The sequence below is a fragment of the Pteronotus mesoamericanus genome, unplaced genomic scaffold, assembly GCF_021234165.1.
Source record: "Pteronotus mesoamericanus isolate MK-2021 breed Mesoamerican mustached bat unplaced genomic scaffold, CSHL_Meso_final contig_20, whole genome shotgun sequence".
NCBI lineage: Eukaryota > Metazoa > Chordata > Mammalia > Chiroptera > Mormoopidae > Pteronotus > Pteronotus mesoamericanus.
The window spans coordinates 27,815,735-27,843,162 of record NW_026555085.1 but is presented as its reverse complement, the minus strand read 5'-3'; the positions used below and the strand labels follow the sequence as shown (position 1 = coordinate 27,843,162).

At 36.0% G+C, this 27,428-nt stretch overlaps 1 protein-coding gene and 1 pseudogene across 1 annotated transcript in view; both read left to right on the top strand.

The window, feature by feature from the left end:
• Nucleotides 1-27,428, top strand: part of EYS (eyes shut homolog) — a 1,478,297-nt gene that overhangs the window by 1,086,695 nt on the left and 364,174 nt on the right.
• LOC129067559 (POU domain, class 5, transcription factor 1-like) lies at nucleotides 7,431-8,495 on the top strand (annotated as a pseudogene).

Here is a 27,428-nt window from a genome sequence, read left to right as displayed (position 1 = left end):
GATAGGGCTTTTAAATCCTTCTTAAACCAGAATTTGAGAAAAGGCAAAAAATATTGTTATTGAAACACTCAAATAATAGAAAACTTCAGTAGCATTTTGTGGTGCCATTAAGTGCATCATATTGCAGTCACCATTTTCAATCCTTCTTTTACATCAGTAGAAATATAACTACGTAACTGCAGAAAAGCACCCATTTCACAGGAAATGAGGTCTGTCTAGAAGGTATCCAGCCATGTAATATGAAAAAGAGAGACATTTATTGAAGAAGATACAAGATACAAAAAACATTGCACACAGGACAATGATGCCTCAGTCCCCTTCAAAGTAGGCACCTCGGGACCTCACACAGTTCTCCCAATCACCAGCAACAGCTGCCCCAATTTATTTTCCTGATTCTCATCAATGGTCTGGAATCGCTTCCCATTCTAAGGTTATCTGAGTTTTGGGAAAAGCCAGAAGTCACAGGGCACCAAATCTGGGCTGTAGGGGGACTGAGTCACCTGGACGATTTGATGTTTCGCCAAAAAACTCTGCATGAGACATGATGCCTGAGTGGGCGTGTTGCCCTGATGAAGCTGCCAGTCACCAGTTGCCCATAGCTGAGGCCTTCTGAATCCTCTGAGTAGTTTCTGTGGAGGAATGTTCAAGCTTAATGCAAAATTTTATATATATACATATATATATATAGGAAACAATTCTATACAGTTATGCTTTGCTCTACCAGCACAGTCATTTTGCTCTACCAGCACAGTCATTTTGCATATGAGGGCCACACAGTACATATGCTTACTGAATGGTATCTACTGCCCCCACTGACTAATAGAGTGAAGTTGTCATTGTTCATGATTGTACAGTCTAGTCTGCTCTCCTTGGCTGCCAGGTTATATGATGCTGTGCAAGCGATTCTCATTATATTAACAATTGCTGGACTTCTTCCAGACAGATCTTTGTTCATATATATCATATTTTCTTTAGTTCATTTATTAACAGACACTTAGGCTGTTTCCATATTCTGGCTACTATGAATAAGGATGCAATGAACATTATTCATTGCAGGAAAATGAAAATATCCCTTTGAGATAGAGAATTTATATCCTTTGGGTATAAACCCAAAAGTGAGATTTTTGGATCACATGATATTTAATATTTTGAAGAACCATTAAACTCTTTTCTGTAGTGGCTATACCAATTTCCATTTGCACCAGCAGTGCACGAGTGTTCCCTTTTCTCCATAGCCTCACTACCCTTTATCATGGATTTTTTGATAATATTCACCCTAACAGCTTTGAGGTGATAGTTCATTGTAATTTTGATTTGTATTTCCATGATGATTAGTGACGTCAAAGACCTTTTCGTATATATGCTGGCCATTCATATGTGTTCTTTGTACAATATGTGACCTACATAATAATATATTGTAGACTTGAAATTTGTTGAGAGTGGATCTCAAGTGTTCTCACATCCAAAAAAAGAAAAAGAAAAAATACTAAGTGTGTGAAATTATGGATCTATTAGCTTGACTGTAGTAATAATTTCACAATGTAAACGTGTCAAACATCACATCATATACCTTAAATACATATAATATTTGTCAATTATACCTCAGTAAAGCTTAAAAAAATTTAATTAAAAAAAGAGATGATTAAGTTAAAATTAGGCCAGTAGACCAGGTACTAATCCAATTTGACTGGTATTCTTTTCTGTTTAAAAAACAAAAAGTCATATTGGAGAAATGAGATCTTGAAGAAATATGGAAGAGAGAACAGAACTGAAAATAGCATAGAAAGCCTCATGGTGGAAAATGAAATAGAGGAAGTGCATGAATGACATTTAAGATTGCATGGTCATTGACTGCAAATATATGAATATGCATTAGCTAAAGAATTGAGAAGTTTATACGTAGTTATAATATGAGATAGTCAGTTCCTAGTTAGATGCAACTATCACAAATGTTTAAGCTCAAACAATTCTCAGGAGCTACAGCAAAGGAGAGATTAAGAAAGATAAAAGAGAGGGAGAGAGGAATTCAAGATTATGGAGGAGTAAGTGGAAGCTATACTAACCTCCTCCTAGGACCAATCTGGAATTAAAACTAAATTGTAGAGAAATCATCCTGAATAACAAACTGAACACTGGGTGGAAAGGAGTCTTACAACCACAGACAGACAGAAGAACCCACTTCACCACAATGAGATTGGAAGGGAGTGCAGAGGAGGTGTGAGAGGGCTGGTTGGGCATCCACAGATGGCAGCTGAAGATCCAGGAGGATATTCCAGCAGCCAGGGGCTTCCCCCTGAGAATTGTGGAGTTTAAACCCCAAGCTGGGCTCCCCAGCCTACAGCACCAGAGCCAGAAAGGAACCCAGAAAACATCCAGCTGTGAACAGCAACAGGATTTCTGTCTGCCAGGGAGAGATGGCTGGAAAGCCAAAGAGACTCTTAAAGGTCCAAAGCACAAAATTTCATTTGCAGCCACTTACCCTAGGCTCCGGCAGAGGGAGAACAGAATAGACTAGAGGCGCTTGAGGAAAGTCTGGGGTTGGTGCTCTGGGGAGAGAACTGAAGGAACAGCCACCAGGATCCCTGCACTGAGTCATTCCCCATACAGCAGAGGCCATCTTTCTCAGGCAGAGCACTCCCCTCCAAGTGGCATCAGCCTGAAAGGAAACAATAGCCCTACCCACAGGAATTACTCTGCCTCACCCTTTGGTGCTTAAGCTAGGCTGCTGATTACAGCATGAGGCTATATTAGTGATTAGTTTAAAAACTAAGGTAGACCTCTGGGAGCTCTGTGAGACTTCAGCCCACCCTCCCCAGGGCCCAGTGCTGATAAAATCCAGTCTTGGTGCACAGCTTAGTTCTTTTTGCACATAAAAAGGCCCAGCAGAAGAAGCCACATGCTGTGGATTGCTGATAGCTCCAAACAGGTCGATCAGGGCAAGCCACAAGCAGCATCTGACAAAAGCCTATACAAGAGTCTTTGCAGATCTACCTGTAACATAGAAACAAATACAAAGAGGCAGCCAAAAAGAGGAGACAAAGAAACAGACCCCAAATGAAACAACAAGAGAATTCTCCAGAAGAAGAACTAAATGAAATGGAGGCAAACAATTTATGAGCTAGAGAATTCAGAGTAATGATTATACGGATAGTCAAAAGCATGAAGAGATATATAGAAACCATAAAAAAGGACCAATCAGAAATAAATAATTTATAGAAACATACAATCTTCCAAAACTAAATCAAGAAGAATCAGAGAATCAGAATAATCAGATTATACCTAGTGAAATTGAAGCAGTAATCAAAAACTCCCAAAAAACAAAAGCCCTAACAGTATGGCTTCACTGATAGACTTTACTGAACATTCTGAGAACTAACACCTCTGCTTCTCAAACTATGTCATAAAATTCAAAAGGAGGGAAGGCTCCCAAACTCATTTTACAAGGCCAGTGTTATCCTAATTCCAAAACCAGATAAAGATACTACAAAGAATAAAATTATAGGCCAGTATACCTGATGAACAAAGATGCTAAAGTCCTCAACAAAATATTAACAAATTGAATACACCATGATCAAGTGGTATTTATCCCAGGAATGCAAGGTTGGTACAACATTTGCAAATCAGTAAATGTGATTCACCACATTAAAAAAAAAAATGAAGTGAAAGTACCACATGATCCTATCAATAGATGCAGAAAAAGCATTTGATAAAAACCAGCAGCATTTAAAAACTCTCAGCAAAATGGGAATAGAGGGAGCATAACTAAACATAAAGGCCACATAGGGGAAACCCACTGCCAGTATCATACTCAATAGGCAAAAACTACAAATGTTCCCCTTACGATCAGGAACAAGACAGAAATGTCCACATTCACCTCTCTTATTCAACATGGTACTGGAAATCCTATGCCACAGCAATCAGACAAAAAGAAAAAATAACAGGCATCCAAATTTGGAAGGAAGAAGTAAAACTGTCATTGCTTGCAGATGACATGATACTGTATATAGAGAATCCCAAAGATTCCACCAAGAAACTACTAGAACTAATAAATTAATTCAGGAAAAAAGCAATATACAAAATTAATATGCAGAAATCATTTGCATTTTATATCCCAATAACTAACAGAAAGGAAAATTAAGAACACAGTCATATTCACAATTGCTTCAAAAATCATAAAGTACCTAGAAATAATCCTATCCAAAGATGTAAAAGACTTATATTCAGAAAATTATAAGACATTGAAGAAGATACAAATAAGTGTAAGCACAGTGTTCATAGATAGTTAATTACATCATTAAAATGTCCATACTACCCAAAGTAATCTATATATTCAACACAATTCCTATCAAGATTTCAATGATATATTCACAGAACTAGAATAAATATGCAATAATTTATATGGAACCACAAAGGCCCCGCATAGCAACAGCTCTCCACAGAAAGAAAAACAAAGTTGTAAGAATCTCACTACTTAATATCAAACAGTACTATAAGTCCATAGTAATCAAAACAACATAGTACTGGCATAGAAACAGAAACATAAATCAATGGAACAGAATAGAGAGTCCAGAAATAAACCCACACCTTTATAGTCAATTAATATTTGACAGAGGAAGCGAGCACATATAATGAGCTAAAGATATTTTATTTAATAAATGGTATTTGGAAAATTGGACAGACACATGCAGAAAAAAATGACACTAGACTACCTTCCTGCAGCATACCAAGAATAAATTCAAAATGGGTCAAAGACTTAAATCTTAGGCCATAAACCATAAAAATCCTAGAAGAAAACAAAGACAGCAAAATCATGGACATTTTTCACAGCAATATTTTATGGGATATATCTCCCCAGGTAAGAGAAAAAAGGAAAAAAATAAATAAATGAGACTACATCAAACTAAAGTACTTTTGCACAGCAAAGAGATTCATCAACAAAATAAAAAGACATCCCACAGAATGGGAGAACATATTCACTGATGCCTCTGATAAGGGGTTAATATCCAAAATTTATAAAGAACTTACAAAACAACACCAAAAATACAAACAACCCAATTAAAGTTTGGGCAAAGGACCTGAATAGACACTTCTCTAAAGAGGACATACGGATGGCCAATAGACATATGAAAAGATGCTCAATGTCACAAATCATCAGAGAAATGAAAATTAAATCCACGGTGAGATATCATCTCACAGCTCTCAGAATGACTATTCATCAATAAATCAACAAACAGGTGCTGGTGAGGATGTGAAGGATGGGAACCCTTTTGCACCCTTCGTGGGAATACAGATTGGTGCAGCCACTATGGAAAGCAGTATGGGGATACCTCAAAAAATTAAACATGGATCTGCCTTTTGACCCAGCAATCCCACTTCTGGGAACATATCCAAAGGAACCCAAAAGACTAATTGAAAGAACAGAAGCAGCCCTAGGTTCATTGCAGCATTATTTACAGTTACCAAGACATGGGAGCAGCCCAATTGTCCTTTAGTCGTTGAGTGGGTAAAACAACTATGGGACATTTACACAAGGAATACTACTTAGCTGTAAAAAAGAAGAAAATTTTACCCTTTGCAACAGTATGGACAGACCTAGAGAACGCTACACTAAGTGAAATAAGCCAATAACCATATCATTTCACTCATATGTAGAATTTAATGAAGAAACTGAATAGCAAGGAAAATGGGGACAAACTCACAGATGGAGACAGCTAGGGTGGGTCTGGGGAGGTTAGGGGATGAAGGGACTGAGCAAAAAGACAAAAGGACTCATGGACATGGACAACAGTGTGGTGATTGCTGGATAGTGGGTAGTAAGGGGGCACTAAATGGTAATAGGAAAGAATAAAATAAAGATTAAAAAAAGAAAGAGAGGGAAAGAATTTCATCAAGTGACCACTAAAATATCTCATTTTTCTTCTGTTCGAAGTATAAACCTTGTGCTATTTACATAGCATATGTGTTACTACAAAAATATATGCATTTATAGAATGATAGAATTAATCCTTAATTGCCAACTCTGTCAATTTCATTTATAACTTTAAAATTTTAAGAAATGTGACCTTAAAGAGCAGCTTCTCACATGACAATTGATATGGTAATTATTAAGCAGAATTTGATTCTTAGTATTTGCATGATTTGTTAGTTTATTATTTTTACATAGTAAAAACATTCCCTCAGTGCTGAAATGTCAATGGAATATAAATACAGTACAATAAAGGAGCAATAAGATAGTAGAAGAAAATGAAGTGAATTAGCCATTTCCTTGCAAAAGGATTTGGTATGTATTAATCAATGTAAGCATGCATTCAGCTATTCAAAAAATTTACTTAATGCTTAATATGAGCAATTTCTAGTGGAAACAGCAACTAAGAAGATCAATACTCTTCTTCTGACTGTAATGTAAAACTCTCCTACTTTTCTTCGTCTTTTATCTGTAACAAAGATTACAAATATAACATCTCAATTAAATTAATAATATCATCACTTTCAAAAATGTGTAAAATCACATTAAAATACCTCATTGAGAGAAATTAAATATAACTGCAAGTGTAACCCAAAATGCTATCATACACTAAAATGACTGATTTTATATCTCTTTTAACTTATACTACTATTACAAATCTTTTTTTTTGTAATTTTAGCCTTAAAATTTACCCCAAGTTATCTAAAATTCAAATCTTTATTTGAAAAGACATTTAAAGTTACTATAGTATGCCATCTATTTTGCTTCATTTCTGTGCCTAATTTTTTCAAAAAAAAAACAAGAGAAAGTCTGACATTTTAATGAATAAATGAAGAGATTCTAGAGAGAGTTTAATTTCACGTACTAATATTTACTACTTCTAAAGTATAATGTGCTCTTTTAGCTATGTAATAATGTAATAAAATACATATTTAATATTCCACAAAATGGCTTTAAGACAATCCAAAATGCATAAATGGCTTTTTAAAAGACTGCATAATATTATAAGCAATAGTGAAAGAAATCAGACAAAAATTCTGTAAGTGCTGATTACATAATATTCACATACAAAAATGACAGAAGATTCTCACAGAGAGATGATTGTGTGGAACTCATGAACAAACAGTGCTGAGGCAAGGTTAGTTATCTTTCAGTAACAGGTCTTTATCCCACAATGCACCACTGGGAGAATGACAGAAAAATTTCAAGATCTCTACATGCTTTCTTAATCTGTAAATTTGGCATAAATCTGACATTTGAAAAAAAAATTGATGAATTCTGTCTATTGTCTAGACATAGTCCATTTTCTTCCCTTTATCTTCTCACATCTCCCTAAACTTCATTCAGTCTCCTTAAGATAATCAAGCTTAAAGTGATTAAGTAGGGAGAGATGTTGAACAGTGCCTTGGAGAGCCCTCCTTTCACCAGGCCCCTGACTTGGGGTGCGGTCCTTACCACGGCGGGACACCTGGCTTCCGACTTTATGTTCTCGCCCCCACCGGGCAGTGGAGGCAATGGGCCAGGAGGGTTGACCCTCAGACCTGACTGAGCTTCCAGGGTCCTCCTGGTGGGTCAGGAATCAGGCCAGGGCTTGGCCCTGATGCTGAGTTGTGGGGGGGTTCCTCCGTGCCCCCCACCTATGAATTCTGTGGGGGGGTGGCCTACTGTGGACCTCAGGTTGGAGTGGGGCTGGTGCCCCAAGAGGGCCTGGAAAACCCTCAGCCCGAGGCAGAGGGGACAGCCAGGGTGAAGAGCAACTCTCAGCGGCCCTCCCCTGAGCCCCGGGTTGCCCCGCCTGAGGTCATGAAGCTGGACAAAGAGAAACTGGAGCCAGCCCCTGAGAAGGAGGCGAGTGAGGACGTGAGAGCTCTGCAGAAAGACCTCGAGCAATTTGCCAAGCTCCTGAAGCAGAAGAGGATCACCCTGGAATATACCCAGGCCAACGTGGGGCTCACTCTGCGCGTTCTATTTTGGGGAAGGTGTTCAGCCGAACAACCATCTGCCACTTTGAGGCTCTGCAGCTCAGTTTGAAGAACACGTAAAAGCTGCGGCCCGTGCTGCAGAAGTGGGTGGAGGAAGCTGACGACAATGAGAGTCTGCAGGAGAGAGGCAAAGCAGAGACCTTGTGCAGGCCAGAAGAGAGAGTGAACGAGTACTGAGGACCGAGTGAGGGGCAACCTGGAGAACATGTTCCTGCAGTTGCGGAAGCCCCGCCTACAGCAGATCAGCCACATCGCCCAGCAGCTCGGAGTGGAGAAGGACATGGTCCGATTGTGGTTCTGCAACCATCGCCAGAAGGGCAAACGATCAAGCAAAGACTATCCTCAATGAGAGAATTTTGAGGCTTCGGGACCTCCTTCCTCAAGGGGTCCAGTATCCTTTCGTCTGGCACCACGGCCCCATTTCAGTACCCCAGGCTATGTGGGCCCTCATTTCACTACCACTGTACTCCTCAGTCCCTGTCCCTGAGAATGAAGCCTTTCCCTCTGTGTCTGTTACCACTCTGGGCTCTCCCATGCATTCAAACTGAGGTGCCTGCCTTCCCAAGACAGGAGAGAGCAAAAGAACCCTGAGAATTGCTCCAGGGTTTAGGGATTAAGTTCTTTCTTTACTGTGGAATTGGGAACACAAAGGGTGTAGGGGCTGGTTGGAGGGAAGGTGAAGTTCAATGATGCTCTTGATTTTAACCCCCATATCACTTAGCACTTCGATCTTAAATAAAGAAGCCTGGGACACAGGAAAGAAAGAAAACGAGAAATTAAGAAATGAAAGAGGAAGGAAGGAAGGAAGGAAGGAAGGAAGGAAGGAAGGAAGGAAGGAAGGAAGGAAGGAAGGAAGGAAGAACGGAAGGAAGGAAGGAAGGAGAAAAAAGAAAGAAAAGAAAAGAAAGAAAGAAAAACAAAGAAAGGAAAGAGAAAGAAAAAGAAAGAAAGAAAGAAAGAAAGAAAGAAAGAAAGAAAGAAAGAAAGAAAGAAAGAAAGAAAGGAAGGAAGGAAGGAAGGAAGGAAGGAAGGAAGGAAGGAAGGAAAGAAAGAAAGAGGAAAGAGAGGAAGGGAGGAAGGAAGGAAGGGAAAGAAAGAAGAAAGGAAGGAAGGAAGGAAGGAGGGAGGGAGCAAAAGAAGGAAGGAAGGGGAGAAGGAAAGAAGGAAAAGAAAAAAGAAAGAAGGAAAAGAAAAGAAAGAGGGAGGAAGGAAGGGAAGAAGGGAAAATAAGTGATTAAGTAGCTATTGTGTAAATTCTCCCTAGTCAACTCAGCCATTATCAGTTACATTAATTATATTTAACAGTGAAACATATCAAGAGGCACCTCCTTGTTTAAATATATATTATTTAAGTGGATATAATCTGGGTTTCCCACATTCAGTATAGCGTATAAGACAGTTGAGTTTGGCAAGGTATAAATATGTTCACTAGTTGACATGATTACCCACTCATCCTTGCTGGAGATTTGGCTAATATGACCAATCACAATCACATCTTTCGGTGTCGCAGTCTTTCCCTCTGATTTTTTTTATAAGTTAAAGACAAGAAAATCTATTTTAAAGTGAAGTTGCAAATATGACAAAAGTCACAGGATCCCATAAAGTCAATTATTACAGTAAAAGTCATTGTCCAATGGTAATCCGGCAGATATCAACCACATAACAATCAGTTAAGAATTAGATAATCAAAAATAAGTTTTATGACAGATGTACTTCAAACAAAAATTATTTGAGTAGTTTTGTATAAGAAAGGACTTTGGGGAAAACTGAAGTCCAAAAATATTTTTTACAAAAATAAATGAAACAGCCCTGGCTGGTGTGGCTCAGTGGATTGAACACCGGACTGCGAACCAAAGGGTCTCTGGTTCGATTCCCAGTCGGGACACATGCCTGGGTTGTGAGCCAGGTCCCCAGCAGCAGGCGCTCAAGAAATAACCACACATTGATGCTTCTCTCCCTCTCTTTCTCCCTCACTTCCCCTCTCTAAAAATAAATAATTTTTTTTAATTTTTAAAAATAAATGAAATACAATGTGAAAAATCCAAGTGTGTTGTGAATACTGTTATGCTGTTGTATTAAGCAAATTTTAAGAATTACACCAAATATTAGTGTATGGTCATAACCTATAAATTCTATTTGTTAAGTATAAAATTAACTTTATAAAATAAATTTTGTTTTCTTTAAAGAAGATACATTTTGATGTTTATTTTTTATTAAATTTATTAGAGTAACATTGGTTAATATGATCATATAGGTTTCAAGTGTACATTTTCATGATACATTATTTGCATACTGCATTGTGTTCTCACCACCCAAAGTAAATCATCTTCCATCGCCATACATTTGGCTCTCTTTACCCCTTACTACTCCCTTCCCTCTGGTGACCACCATACTGTTGTCTGTGTCCATGAGTTTTAATTTCATACCCCACATTTGAGTGAAATCATATGATTCTTAGGTTTTTTCTGACTATTTCACTTAGCATAATATTCTCAAGGTCCATCCATGTTCTCACAAATGGCAGTATTTCATCTTTTCTTGTGACGATTAGTATTCCATAGAATGTATGTGTGTGTATATATATACCACATCTTTAAAGAGGATACTAAAATACTTTGAGTTTTTATTTTAAAAGTGAGCCATATTGAGCAAATTTTTATTTAGTGGGGGTTAATATACCAAATATTCCTTCAAAATAATATCCTAGGTTTATGCAGATCGCTTTCTCCGCAAGAAACATGTCCTTGAAATGCCTGTTCATGAGGCTCTTTCTCTGACAAGTACAATAATTTGTGTAACTCTGAGAAGTACAGTATAATTGAAAGGCCACTTGTAGGTTCTTGTTAACTAATAACAAAAATGAGAGAGAGGGTGAGAGAGAGAGAGAGAGAAAGATACAGGGAGGGAAAGAGAGAGAAAAAATTTGCTAAGCCAATTTCCTTTGAAAACCTGTTTAACCTGCCATCCAGTGTTACTGATAATGTGAGACTGTGACGAGTTGATCATCAGTGTTGCAGCATCAGGTGGCGTCTTCAGATCATTCTAGGGAGTATCAGGGTCTCCGTGCACCGGTATGATTCAAGGATTGGGTTGATTCTAATTAGTTCATAAAATACACTGAAAGGAACTTTATACATATTTTTGCATCATTACATAAAGGGGAATTAGTATTTAAATCTAGATCATTACGATGTTCTGGTTAGCGGAATTTCAAGAGAGAGAACTTTGACTCCCTGCAGATTTACCCTTTCATCTTGGTTCCACATAAATTGCTTTTAGTGGCCTCACAAAAGTGCTCAAATAGAAATCCACCAGATTATCATCATCTGGCTAATGATTCAACTATTTATCCAAGAAATTTTGTAATGTAGTGTACATTTATAAAATTGACTGTAATTATGAAGATCAAAACATATTGCCTGGTTATAATTTAAAAACTGGAAAACACAAAGGAATGGCAAAATATAACTAATCTTTTTAAACAGACAAACCAAATTGAATAAAAGTTTGCAGTGAAATAGAATTATGCACAATTTTGTTTCTATGGAAGTAAAATATTTTAAATGATTTTTAAGCAGTCCTACTGTGAATGTTAATTAGAAAATGGAGTGTTAGCTATAAAAAGTGCCTTAAATTTTTATGCATTTTATAATGAAAATTTTCAAGCTACAGAAGAGCTGAAGAATTTTAATATTTATATTACCACCATCTAAACTCTGTCATTAACATTTATCATTCATGTTTTGTTAAATATTTATCCATCCTCAATCAGTTTTTCAGTCTATTTTTTGATGTATTTCAAATTGTAGATATCAGTACACTATACCCCTAAACCCTGTAGCATGCATATTATTAAAATTCAATGTTTGCTTGCCAATTTTTTCTCCTTTTTATGGTAAAAAAGTGAAATACCCAAATCTTAGGTGTAACATTAAATGAATTTTGCCATATACATACTCTTGTAAAATGCAAACCATTATCAAACAGAATATTATCTCAAAACTTTTCCTTGTGTTCATTAACAAGAAGTCCTTTCTACCCACCAACCCTCCAGGAGCAACAACTGTTGTGACTTTTTTTAACTATAAATTAGTTTTACCTGTTCTTGAACTTCATGTACATGGAACCATACAGTATGTATGTACTATATTATTTTGTAAAACTTTTTTCTCTCAGCATATTTGAGATTAGTTTATGATTTTTAGTGTCTCAAGTAATTTCTTTTTTGTATAAAATATTTTAAATGCAAAGTAAGCATCAAAAAAGTAAAATTCTCAACATTCATTGAAAATCACATTGATTTTTTAAATTATTTTTGATCTAGGCAAAGAAATAAATCCATTTATAACACAAATTATCATACAATATACACTTTTGGTATCTGGCATTTCTTCACTTCAGATACTGCAAACATTTGCTCATCTTTTTGGGGGGCGGGGGGGCAGAGAGGCCACCATTTATTTCTAATTTTTTTCTTTCTTTCTTTTTTTATTGTTCAGATACATTTGTCTCCATTTTCCCACCACCACTTTCCTCTGCCCCACCCTCAATCCTTCTCCACTTTGGCTTTGTCCATGAGTCCTTCCTACATGTTCTTTGATTTATGCTAAACGAAATAAGCCAGGGGGATAAAAGACAAATACCATATGATCTCACCTGTAAGTGGAACCTAATCAACAAAACAAACAAGCAAGGAAAATATAACCAGCAACAGTTAAAGAAAACACAAACCGACAGTAATGAGACGGAAAGGGGAGGGTAATGGGGAAAAGGAAAGGAAGGGTCAAATTTACTACTTTTTATTCTGGAGTAATATTTCATTGTATGCTCTTCTTTGTGTTGATGGACACCTGGGCTGCTTCTATTGTTTTGCCATCATAGAGAAAGCTACTATGATATTTTTAGAAAAGTCTTTTCAGAAACATGTATTTTTACTTCTTTAGGTAAATTCCCAAAAGTGGAGTTGATAAATCATGGGGTACACTTATGCTTAACTTTATAAGAAACTGCCAGATTTTCTACCAAAGTGATTAAAAGTGTTTTTGTTTTTAAAATAAAATCACTCAAGAGAACATTGGTTTGAAGCAATAGCCTTCAATATAAATACCATAAAATCTTATAAAGAATTGTTAATATACTACTACGTATATGTCTAAAAGAGACTAATAATTTTTATCTTTGTACCTTTTGATTATATATTGTGGATTATTTAAATCTACTTAAATATTTTTAAAGATATTTATTTATTTATTTATTTATTTATTTATTTAGACAGAGGTGAAGGGAGGGAGAAAGAAAGACAGAGAAACACCATGAGGGCTGCCTCTGGTGGGCCCCCACTGGGAATCTGACCCACCACCCAGGCATGTGTCCTGACTGGCAGTTGAACCAGCAACCTTAGGTTTGCAGGCTGGTGCTCAATCCGCTGAGCCACGCCAGCCAGGATAGATAAATGTACTTAAATATTCAATGACATATGTTTTATTCTCAAAGTATTCATTTTAATATTTATTCAAATGTCATTTAATTTTTGATTTAGAAAGAAAATAGCCTTGGAATTCATACAATGTATTATGGATACTGATGCATTTTAAGAAAAACTGATAGTAATAATCATATCATCATAGCTTTAATTTGAGATTTGTTGGATAAAGATCTGAGTATAAACTTTTCTCCCCCAAAGCACTTGTTCATTCATTCACAAACTTATTAATTCAATAATAAGTTTTGGAGTGCTTCCAATGGTAATAGAACTATACCAATTGTTTTATTGTAAATAGGGCACCATAGATAGATGTGCCCTGAGATCTAGTACTAGGCAAATATATTTATAGTAGTTATTGATATAGTTTTCTAGTTGTTTCATCTTATTACTCAGTAATTTCTAAAGTACACTGTGTTTGCTGCCCCTCCATTGCTTTTCTACTTTCTATTTACTGTAGTTATAATGTTTTCAACATGAAGACTTGTAGAGAAACTTGGTAAATTTTACAGAAGTCATGTATGCATGAACTATCAATACACTGCCTTCCAATGAGTAAAATGGATGCTGGCCTTTAAAGGCCCTGAATAGTTCTAAACATAAGCCTACCCCATGACTTAGCAATTCCACACTTTCATACATCCTCTTCTCCTCACTCCAGCTGATGATTGGGGTCCTTTCCCAAAGCCACCATCTCTGACTTACAGTGACGCCCTCACATGACAAAGAGCATTACTACTGCCAACCTTGGCCTACCACTTGGGACTTCTTGGCTTATTTCAAATTGAAATCAAGCCCCTTAAGACACTGGGTATACACTGGCTTTCCCGGTCATAAAACAACATCCAGTCGTGGGTTGCTACCCTGTACAACAGACATCCAGCACATTCTAGCACTTACTTCTGCATTTATCAATATTCCTTCAAATGACCTGGGATTATTGGACATATTACTCTTTCAGCTTTCAGGGATGCCTAAACTTAAAGCACATTCTGGTGCCCCCTCATATCTTTCAGGTCTTTAACCCCAGTAGTGTATGAATACTTGGGCTGTCGTAACAAACTACCACAACTGGATGGCTTAAAAAAAAACAGAAATATATTCTCAGAGTTTTAGAGGCCAGAAATCTAAAACTAAGGCATTGGCAGGCCCACAGTCCCTCTGAAGACTGTATCGAAGAACACACCCAGGTTCTGGTGGCTTTAGGCACTCCTTAGGGCTAAATAACTCTAATCTTTGCTTTCATCTTCACATTGTTGACCTCCCTCCATGTGTCCTTTCCCCTTTTCTTCTCTTACTAAGAAATTTACTATTGGATTTAATGCTGATGACTCTAAGGATGATCTCATTTCAAGAGTCTACCTTAATTACATCTGCAAAGTTTTTTTCAAAATATTACATTTTTAGATTCCAGGTGAATATGTCTTTTGATGGACCAGAATGCAACTCACTTTAAGCTCTGTCAATACTCTCTTCTATTATGTCTGCTTCTTCTTACAGGCCTAATGCATTTGCATGTTTGAATACTGCCAAGTTGTGGATACAAATTTTCTAAAACAAGTTTTAGTTGTTGTTCTTGAAATAAGAAATTGTTGCTCCTTACTTTGTTTTCTAATAAATAAACAAGAAATTTCATGTGACATTTTACAGTCTTTGATTTGGTAGTGATGTAGAGGTTAGGGAAGAACATGCCTCCCTCCGTCTTCCAAGAGCATGTTTTAAAGAGACCCTTCTTGGAAAACAGTCCAGGCATGGAATTTTGAAAGCCACCTTCAGTTTGGCCATCTCTTCAAGGACTGAACTGAGCAGTTCATCGTGTGGAAGGAACACAGCAAAGGAAAACACCTGGAGAGGACTCAGTCCTCACACTGACAGTGGTCTGCAAGGACTTTCAAGGTTGTATGGGACTTAAATGAATGAATAATTAAGGAATCCAAAACCACTGGTACTTCTTGATACACCCCAATATTTATTTGCAGCAGTTTGTCTCTCTCAGGGCTTCTCAACCTTGGCACTGCTGATATTCCTTGTCAGGGCTGTCCTGTGCATTGTAGGATGGTTAGCATCTTATACTTAATGGATACCAGTAGCACCGCCCCTCAGTTTTAACCACCAAAAGTGTGTCCAGACACTACCGAATGTGCCCTGGAGAGCAAAGTCACTCATAGTTGAGAACCACTGTTCTGTCTGAACACTGTTAATATTCACTAACAAAATGAAATCCTTAAAACGACATGTCTCTTACTTTAAAGTTCCTGTGAAGCAGTCCTTAAAGATTCAGATGTTTTTGAATTAAAAATAGTTCAAAAACATTTTGGATTCTATGTAACTTGGCACTTTTTTTGTTCCATTAACTGTATCTTTTTAGATAAGTGCAACATCTACTTCAGTCTTTTTGAGAATTGATAGAATTTTTTTCAACATTTTAATAGGGCTATTTAGGCCTCTTCTATTCCAGGTCATTAATTTTAATGGTTAAGACATTGTTATATGGCACTCTCAGGAAGCAAAGGTGCATACTGATAATTCCACTCCCATGCAGGCAAATATTATCTTCCTTGGTAAAGACAAACCATTCCTTGAATTTAGAAACATTTAGTTTCTAAGGCTATGTTACCATTTTATTTAAAGCCCCATTAGACCCAGCATATTGAATAATAGCTCACCATTTTGCCCCACATATGATTCATTTAGAGAAGCAGAGAAGCTCATAAAAATATCTGACTGGTATTTATAGACCTTCTGTTTCTCTCAAATACTATAGTAAGTGTTTCTAATTATCCTCATATGGAATAAAAGAAAAACAAGCAAACAAAAAGATGGCATGAGACAACTGCTTATCTTTTGTTTCAGATAATATTCTGTCCTGGCTTGAATATATAGTACTGCAGTTACCTATTAATATATCAGCTTTCCTTCATGTGACAAAAGCTATACTGAAATATTGTGAATTATTATTCAAGAAGCTCATGATCTGATTTAATCTGAATCATACTGGCTTTCATCTTTCAGATCCCAGGGAATTCCAGATTTCGGTGAATTCCTAGGGAGATAGATAACAGAAATCAATCTGAGCGGTTTCAATCTGACAGAACATTAAAAAATATGATTAGCAGACCAAAAAAAGACCTGTATGAACAAAATATAAACTAAGTGCTTCCTGGGCCTCCTCACTTTTCTTATCTGAGGCCAGAATATTTATTTATTACTTTATTTTATCTGTCCTTTCTAGGATTTGTGGGGACTAAAGCTTTGATAATTTTGAGAGAAGGGATGCCTTAAAAAATAATAGAAAATTACAAAATCTGATTTAGGAACACAATAATGAAAGAGGTACTTACAAATGAGGAACCTTGAAGTTTAATTTCCCAGCCACAAAGGTGTTTTCACCAGCAATATGACCTCCATTCTCCGTGCCTCCACACTGAAGCACCACCATAAATTCTGAACTATAATAAACTCGAAGTCTGACACCCATCTCCAAATGACCTCAGGAGGAGATAGGACAGGCTTGCACACTATCCCCTCTTCCTTTATGGTGTTTCCTTTAGTTGCCATAGGTTAATACATATTATTTTTTTATTTTTTTCTGTGCTCTTTTTATTTTTATTAAGTGAATAGTGCAGAGTTCCATATACCACCTAAATCTCATACACAGTTTCTGCTTTTAATAGCATCTTGCATTATCATAGTACATTTGTTATAATTGATGAGCCAATGTTGATATGCTATTGTTAACTAAAATAGATAGTTTACATTGGTGTTCACTCTGTGTTGCACAGTTCTGTGCATTTTGGCAAATGCATAATGTCATGTATCCACCATTAAAGTATTATATAGAATAATTTTACCATCCTAAAATTCCACTGTGCTATACCTATTTATATCTTCCCCCATCTCCATAAACTCATGGCAACCAGTTTTCTTTTTTTTTTTTTTGACTGTCTATATGTAGTTTTTTCTTTTTCACGTCAAATAGTATGAATCATACAGCATGCGCCTTTTCAGGCTGACTTTTCTCAGTTAGCAGCATGCATTTAAGGTTCCTTTATGTCTTGTTGTTGCTTAATAGCACGTTTTTTAAAATCACTGAATAACTTTCCATTGTATGGGTATACATGGTTTGTTTACCCATTCATCTATTGAGAGACATCTTGGTTGTTTGGGGCAGTTATGAAAAACCTGCAAAGACATTCATGTACAGAATTTTTTATGGACATAAATGTTTAACTCATATAGATAAATACCTAGGAGCATGATTGCTGGATCATATGATAAGACTATGTTTAGCTTTGTAAAAATCTACAAAATTGTTTTCCAACGTGACAATACCATTTCTCATTCATACTGGCAATGATTTGGAATTCCACATCCATACCAGCATTAGAAATTTTAAAGGTTTTTGTTTTTGTTTTTTTTGGTGGAGGGTTGGTATTAGACATTCTAACAGGTATGTGTGATAGCTGTTCAAATTCCTTATTCAAATTTGCAAATCCTTAATGGCATATGATGTTGAGCATCTTTTCATAAGTTTATTTTTAATTTGTATATATTCTTTGGTGAGCTGTCTATTCAGATCTTTTGCCCATTTTATGATTAGGTTGTTTGTTTTCTTACTGTTAAGTTTTAAGAGTCCTTTGTTTATTTTGGATATGTCATTTATCAAATATGTGTTTTACAAATATTTTCTCCAAATATGCAGCTTGTCTTTTTACCTCTTAATGGAATATTTATAGGACAGTTTTTAGTTTTAATGGAGTTCACCTTACCAATTCTTTTCTATCATGGACTGTGCATTTTTGTTGAACAGTCCTACCTGAAGACTCATCACCAAATACAAGGTCACCTAAATTTTTTGTCATCTTCTAGAAGTTTTAAAGTTTTGTGTTTACCCTTATGTTTATAAGCCATTTTGAGTTAATTTCTGTGTAATCCACAGGTCTGTGTATTAGTCCACTTAGACTGTCATGATAAAATACCATAGACTGGATGGTTTAAACAACAGAAATTTATTTATTTTCTTACAGTTCTGGGAGGTGGAAAGTCCTAACTGTAACCCTAAGCCTAGGAGAAAGGGTGAGTTGGTCTTCAAGCAGTGGTAATCCACATGCTGCCCATAGAGTTAGAGTTGGAAACTAGAAATTACAAGTGATTTTAATAAAACCAAAGAATGGGAGAAGAAGAAGGTGAGAGAGAAGTAAAAATATTTTAAAAGTCTCATCTTGTGGGTTTAGGATATGCAAGGGTTTCAAAGCAGTATTTTCATTGGAGAGTATGTATGAAGGTTTTGTTAAGAAGAGTTTTTAGATAGCAATATAGAAATATGTGCTTGATTAAAATTGATGGAAAATGAAAAAATTGAAATGTAAACTGAAAACAGAATTTACAAATTAGCAAAGGAAAAATATAAATGACTAATACAATTAGCAAAAAAAAAAGTGAGACTATTAGTAAAGAAATATTATAAAATAAATAATGGAACACAATAAAAGAAATAAACCATTTTAATTCAGTAGGGTATATATGTATGAACTTAATTCTCTCATGAGGAGTCAAGCCCGGCTATAAAATTGTTTTGATATTTATAAGAAGTAAAAGTTAAAAAACTAAAGCAGGGCCAAAGAAATACATGGCCGATGTGGAAAATTGAAAGCTGAAAGGGTAAAATCAATACTACGCAAGGTGGAATTTAGAGCTAAAACCCCTAAGTAAGTTAAAGAGTGATTCTATGTCATGATAAGTTATGCAGTGAATATTTTTAATGTGACCATCATAAACCTTCAGGCACAAATAAATAAAAAATAAAACAGCTAGTTATATACAGATTTATCTCTAGATATTAAAGGAAATGTCAATTTCTGACAATATAAACTAAACTACTTACAAAGGAGAAAATGATAGAAAAAAATCATTTCTTATTATTTTGATGAATAAGAGAGAAATACATAGGAATCAGAAGATAAATTAATTTGAGGATCCAAAGAGATAAACAAACAACTAAAATGCCTTTCACCTTGCAAAATTTGCTCAACTAATAAACCCGAGTTTCTCAAACTAGCAGGAAGTACACACGGAGACAGGAAATAGAGCTCAGGATGTATTTTCAGCGTAGAATCAAATTGCAGGTTGCTCCATCTACAAATAAAGCTGGAATCCCAAGGCTACAACCTCAGACTAAGGATGAACTAGAAATCCCAGATACACATACACAAACGCATACACAAAAATGTGTGTGTTAACAAGAAAAATTGTCTCTTTCAAAACTCAGCAGTGGGTGGATGGGAAAACACAATATTTCATCAAAATTTGTAACCATCTGCAGTCTTGAGGCAGACTCTTTTCCACTCCGGGAAACCTTAATATTGCTCTCAAGTCCTTCAGTTGATGTGATGAGGCACCCCCTACATTATGGAAGTTGATCTCCTTTACTTAAAGTCAATTGATTCTAGATGCTAAGCACATCTACAAAATGCCTATATTAATGTTTGATTAAATAACTGAATACTTTAGCCTAGCAAAGTGAAGACATGAAACTAACCATCACAAAGTGCTACAACAGACATAGTCAACAGGTAAACAAATGGATGTGTAGATATTGCTGTGTTCTAATAAAACTTTATTTAGTTTGGGTTTCTATGATTTTCACATGTCACAAATTATAGTTCTTCTTTTGATTTTTTTCCCCTCAAAAACTTCAAAATGTAAAAATCATTGTTTGCTCATGGGTGAGCCATACAAAAGTAGGTCATAGGCCAAATTTGGTTTGCAGAACCCCCTCTCTAGTACCATGCTTTGCATGTGTTGTCTGTATTCATTATAAAAATATTCAGTCTATTTAAATATATATTAATATAACATACATAAACATTCACAAAGAATTTTAAAACTGGTGTTGAGACAGCTATTCTGAAAGCAGAACACAAATATGACTCAAGTTACTGCAGTCCTAAAAGTGAGAAAATGCTCAAAGAAATAAGAAAAAATTTGTTACTGGATTCTTTTGATAATGTTGAAGATTATTATCATCCTAATACTGTTTATGTGTAATATTCTCTACAGAAAGAAGAATGAACAGGAATATTCACCAAGGTCTTTAAAGGTTTCTAATTATGCAAAATAGTGCTCAAATGATGATTAAACATGTAGGTAAAAGGGAGGTAAAACATAACTTTTCCCTAATGTATTAGTTTCCACTTTTTATACTAACGAATCCTCCATTTCAGTCCCTGAACGTGTGTGCACACATGCGCGTGTGTGCACACGCACGCGTGCGCACCATTTATTCTGTATTTCATGTACGTACTAAAGTACTTACAATATATCAAGCTCTTCACTTGATACAGTATACAAAGAATTGATTTAATTGAAGTCATGCTTTTTTAACAGTTCACAGGATTAAGCATGAAAAAAGTGTTAGGTATTCATCATTCGTCACCCATTTAAGGTAAGTCATTTGATTCGATTCCCAAAAGAGCTCAATGTAGGGGTTGTCAGATGAAAGGCAGAGCCAACTAAATTTGGATTTCTCATGAATAGTGAATCATTTTTTAGCATAATATGCTCCTTCAATATTTGGGACATACACTAAAAACTGATTGAGACACATTTATGCTAAAAATTATTTGAAATACCTACTTTTTATTTGCTAAATTTTCCAACTCTAGCTCAATAAGATAGTGGAATTATTATATCTAGTTTATACCAAAGTAAAGTAATTTTCAAGAAAATTAACTTAGTTATTCAATTTCATACTGCTGAAATTCCCTGCAAATTTTCTCCAAGCTAAAACCAAATATGGAAACTGATTATAAAGAAATGGATGTAACCTGTAGATTTATTGAGGAAGAAAAGAAGATGAAATTAATTTTATCTCTATAAATTCATATGGTCAGATGTTTGGGAAAACCGTTAAAAATGGGTAAAATGTAAAAATATCAAGATGGCAGAGGAGTGAAGGAAAGTCACACTGACCTCCTCCCAGGACCAATCTGGAATTACAACTAAATTGTGGAGAAATCCTCTGGAACAAACAACTGAACAATAGCAAGAGAGGAGCCTTAGAACCTTGGACAGACAAAAGAATCAACATTAGCACAACCTAACTGGTAAGGAGTGCGGTAGAGACTCAAGAAGGTGGGCGGGGCACCCATGGGCAGCAGCACCAGAAGGACATTGAAATGGCCAGTTGGGTCACCCTGAGAAGAGCAGGGTCTAAACCATAAGTGGGGATCTCCAGCCTACAGCGCCAGAGCCCAAAAAGTACACAGATAACAATGAGCTACAAAAAGCCACGGGGTTGCTCTCTGCCAGAGACAGGTGGCTAGAGATGCAAAGAGCCTTTTAAAGGCCCAACACATAAATTTTTATTCACAGCCACTTACCCTGGTCTCCAGCAAAGGCAGGGGCAGAGTGGCCTAGAGATGCCTGAGGAGAGACTGGAGACCGAGGCTTTGGGGAGAGAACTGAGAGAGTAGCCGGCGGATTTCTGGTACTGACTCCTCCCCCATACAGCAGCAGCCATCTGGCTCAGGCAGACCACTCCCCTGAACAGCAGCAACATGAGAGGATCCAATAACCCCAACCCTGTGGTGTCTAAGCCTGACTGCTGAATGCAGAGTTACTAGATTAACAACTGAAGGAGACAGCCACAGATAGTAGATTCCTGCAAATCTCAAAGAGACTACCTAGGATCAGACAGGGTCAACATCTGACATCATCAGAGGCAGATCCAGAAAGAAAAAACAGTGGTCTCCTCTCATAGAAGTTCATACTACAAAGTCAGGAAATCAAGACAGATAAATTTAAGAACCAGAAGCAAAAAAGAGGAGTCTCACAAATAATGGGAATACAAAGAAACACCCCCCAGTCGAAGGGAAAGGAGGAATCCCCAGGAAGAGAACTAAATGAAATAGAGGCAAGCGAACTATCAGATAGTGAGTTCCAAACAACAGTTCTAAGGAAATTCAATGAGCTCCAGGATCTCAGAGAGAATTACCAAAAACTACAGGGAAACTATGAGGAACTTACTGCAAACTGTATCAGCATGAAAAAGGACATAGAAACTATCAATAAGAAACAAGAGGAAATGAAGAGTACAATTTCCAAATTCAAGGACACAGTAGAAGGAATCAAAAGCAGGCTAGATGAAACAGAGGATCAAATCAGCGAGCTCAAGGGTAAGAGAGAAAAAAGCTCCCAGAAAGAGCAAGAAAATGAAAAAAGGAGCCAAGGGAGAAAGGGATGGTAACTTATAAGGGAGCCCCAGTACGGCAAGCAGCCGACTTCTCATCAGTAACACTACAAGCCAGAAGGGGATGGCAAGAAATATTTCAAGTCATAAAAAGCAAAGGCCAGCAATCAAGACTGCTCTACCGAGCAAAGCTCTCAATTAAAATGGAAGGCGAAAGGAGTTCCCAGACAAAAGAAGGCTAAAAGAATACACCTCCACCAAACCAGCATTGCAAAATATATTAAAAGGGCTGCTTTAAGAAAATGAAGAAAAGGAGTCTATGAATACCCAGATCCTTTCACAGTCACCAATACTTGATATTACCAATCTTTTTAATACTTATTAATCTGATTGTGACAATGATATGCTGTTTTGTTACTTTATTATTTGTTGAAACTAAACCTATTTTTGTATATATCTTGCCTATTTCTATTATTTTTAAAAAGCTTTAAATGACTTTTTGATATTCTTTATCCTTTTTTTGATTAATGTTTGTAGAATTTTTGCCCTAAAAAAAAATAACTATTAACCCCTTTTTAGATGTGCTACAAATACTTTCCTATTCTATTACTTGTCCTTTAACTTTTTTTATATGTATATTACTGTATAGTCTTAAGTGTTTAATATTGTCATATTGTTAATATTTTATTTTATAGCTCCTGGGTTTGAAGATTTTACTTCAGGGTAAGAAAAATATTAGTTTGTATTTTCCCCTAAAACTCCGTAGATTTTACATATTGATTTTTAACTCACCTTAATTATTTTTGGTAGAATGTGTGAAATAGGGCTCTACATTTGTTTTATTTCAAGTAATAGTGGTCCAGGCACCTTATTTGTTGAATAAGCCTTATTTTCCCCATTGATTTGAAATATTTAATTGTATATTACATTGTTAGATGGATACATATATTAGTTTCTAGAATGCTAATTTTATTTCATTGATCTACTTGATTATTTCTGTGCTGATGTGATGTTGTTTTAATTGCTGAGACTTTATAATGGATTTAAATGTTTTAATATTTTATAATGGATCTTGACATTTAAAAACTAAATAAAATCAATTTGCATTTAAGAATGAAAGAAAGAAAAATATGGGTAACATGTAAATAAAAATCAATCAGTCAAAACAAATTTGAACTATTTACAAAATAATGTCCACTTTTACAAGGTTCTCTTTGCACATAATATTACCATCTTAAGTTGTGACTCTGTATGTTATGGGAATATTTCCAATATTACATTGTTTTCTTTTTTCTTAGAATTGGCAACTATTAAGACTCTATTTCCAGTTATTATCAATATAAGAAAGTGAAAAAAATTCAAATCTTTTTATATTATGAAGAAATAAATTCTATATTAAACACAGAGATTAAGTGAAACTTAAGAAAACAATTTGTCTAGTTGCTTTGTTTTGTAAGAGTTCATGGTAGAGCAAAAGAAGAAAGCCAGGTGTCTTTACTAAGGAACAAAAAAGGGTATTTCACACATGCAACTGTTGATGAAACGAGAATATTCATTGAACCATTTACTAAATGTTTAAATACAAACCACTTATTTTTATTTTTCAAATGTTTCCCCTCAAATAGACATGAAATCTTACCAGTTACTACAAAGATTTCTCTGGAGTAGTTTCAATACAGTTTTATTTTAGCATAGTATCTTAAGAATTAAGTTGTTTTATTTTCTATATGGCTTTAGACACCTTTAGCACATCTAAAAAAGATAAGATTTGAAAAAAGTGATTCTTCACTATGAGATTTCTAGACACCACAGATAAGTCAGAAACAAAGTACAAAGTAAAAATAGTTTTAGAGATGGTAATGGAGAGAAAAAGCACTAAGTACAAGTGCACACTTTGATCCAATAAGATAAAAGTTGAAGGAAGCTCAAAATAGATGGGGGAAATATCTCCATATTTAGACAAACTGTAGTCAGTTGGTTCACTGTCAGACCAGACTTATTTTAAAGGCCACAGAAGGTTTGCTGGGGCATTTCAGAGGAACGAAGGGAGTGCTTTGTGCTGCCTGACGTGGGAAGTCCTTCCCCAATGTGTCCTTGCAGGAAGTGTGCATGCTACCTCAGGGAGGTGGGAGGGAGATAGTGTGGCTCTCTGGATGAAAAGCAGTCACTTATAATCCACCTTCTTCAGAGAATTCGCTCAATTTACTATTCAAGTTTTCAAATATGTCCTACTTTGCAGGGGCTCGAGTTTTTTAAATAGTCAAAGCTGAGGTAAGAAAGTCTTTTTTTGCTTCTTTGTTATCTCCCTCTGAGAGAAGCAGGCCTGGTAAGATAGAGGGGCGGATGCCCTATTCCTGTCTGGTAGGCTTTCCTTCTCCAGTTGCTTGTACTCCTGGAGAGAAGGATGTCAAATCAGTTCCTCTGTACAGGCTCCGAGTGATTTTCAGTCAGTTCTTTGTTCTCTGGTGATGTTCTTTTAAGAGTTCAGCAAAATACAAACCAGTAAGAAAGAAAGCTACATGAAAACACTTATCCAATATTATGAATTAGGTGATAGAAGCTGAATTATATTCTTACTCTACACAAAAGTTTTGAGCATCTGCTCTGGTAATGAATTCATTTATATGTATTCAGATTTATTCAGAATTCTTTAATTCCGTTCATTGAACGCAGAAATTGAAGGTACCTCCAGATATTGTACATGGCCCCTACAACATTTTATTAAACATGTATTCATTAGATTGCCTTCAAAAATCAGAAGAGTGTGTGTGCTTTTGTGTGCTCACACATAGGAATGCCCAGATTTCCAGCCTCCTATGAAAAGTCAGAAAATCTGTAAGCTTGGATTCATAATCACACATGGCAGCCCTTGGGAGCTAAATAGTTGCTGCTTCAGTATAAGGGACTTGTGTGCTGTGCTTCACCATAATTTCACACTTTCCTTGCCTCAGTATTCTTACTGACCAGCCTAGGCCTAGAATGCATGTGAATTTGTGAACCCTGATGCATACTGTGGATGCTACTTAAGAACACAATAGCCTCGTATAGTGAGACTGTTAAATGAGTCTGGGTCTAGCCAACTCTACAAATTTTTTACCCTTATCACCCAAAACAAGGATGCTATAACTTAACTTGTTGGCTTTCCAGATACAGTAAGGATTAAATGAAATGTGTAATTAAATGAATAACACATCTGCCATATAGTAGGTTTACAACAGGTAGTTGTTAGGACAAAGATGAAGCCAATGATTATTTTGAAGGTGGTGATATGACGCTAACAACAACATTGCTCAAGCTTTGAGACCACAGTTTTCTTCATGAAAAAGTGTTTGAACTTGATTACAACCAAGCCCATTAGCACTACTAATGCCTCCAACACAGGCTATTAAATCCTGATCCTTTTGATTTTAGATTCCTATAAAGTAAACCCCTGGGTCCTTGCATTATTTTTAAAGCATATTCATAAGGAGACAGAGGCTTTTGAGTGCCTATGATAAAGCTCAGCTAAAATTAAATGTAATCAATTTGTCGTTCTCTGGTTGTGAAATAGAAAGACAAATGAAGAATCTGCTCTGAAATCCTGAGATTTTTCAAGAGTTCGACTTGTGACTTAGAGGAGAATTATATGTTGAATAAAAAACAGGATGGGAAAATAATATTAAGTGGGTAAGGTATTTTCTTTCTGGTAGAGCTTATATTGGTCAAATAACAATGACAATCGGCACATAGCTGACTTTGTTGTTAGATGTGAAATTATTTTCAGACCATTAAACAATGTCTTAATGTGTTGGTAAACAATGATTTCAAACGATATTTCAGATTAAAGACATTTACAAATGGCCTGAACATGAGTGAAGGCTTACTGGGTAGAAATAAAAATGTTGTACATTTTTTAAATGGAATTATTCTTTTCAGTCCTTGGATTTGTGAAATCTGTATAAGCAGAAAGAGGCATATTTTCTATTTTCTAGGTATTTTCCATGTCTTTTGATAGTTTAGCTACTTGTCTTCAAGTAGTTGCAAAAGCCAGCCTCCCCACACCCCAAAGAAGTATAAGATGCCAGTAGTTCAAAGGCCTTTTTTTCCATAATAGGCACTTTATATTAAAATAGAGTTCAGAGAAGCCTGAGTGCTAAGTGGCTTTCTGAAAGAGTTTGGATTTTTTTACCACTTACAGAAGTGAAGTGGGAACCTAAAGTGCTAGGTTTCTGCCAAACACAATGGAAGTATGTTCACTTTCTTTTTCACATATTTTATCCTATTTGAAAACAACAGTTTCCCCTCAAAGTGAGAGAGAGAAGTTTTTACAGATGAATTTTCTGATTAAAATTTGTACCAGTAGCCCCAGCCAGTTTGGCTCAGTTAGTAGTTGGGCCTCCTCCTATGAACCCAAAGGCTGCTAGTCTGACGCTGGCTCAGGGCACATGCCTGCTTTGCAGGACTGGTCCTTCAGGGCACATGCGGAAGGCTATGGATCACTGTTTCCCTCTCACATCAATGTTTCTTGTCCTCTCTTTCTCCCTCCTTTCCCCTTTCTCCCTCCTTTCCCCTTTCTCCAAAATCAAAAATGAACAAATAAAATATATTTTTTAATTATGTCAATAAAAGAAACCTGCCATAAAAAAGAAACTTTTAGGAAATCAGGCATCTGTTTTGAAGGCAATGAAATTTTGTTATAAACAGTGATGATCTGTCACTATTTCACTCAACTCCTATGACATAGTTTTATAAAATGAGGTGTATATGAAACATTGCATTTCCATCGAGTGAAGAAGGAAATTTTTATAGTAGAGTTTTACATTTTAACAA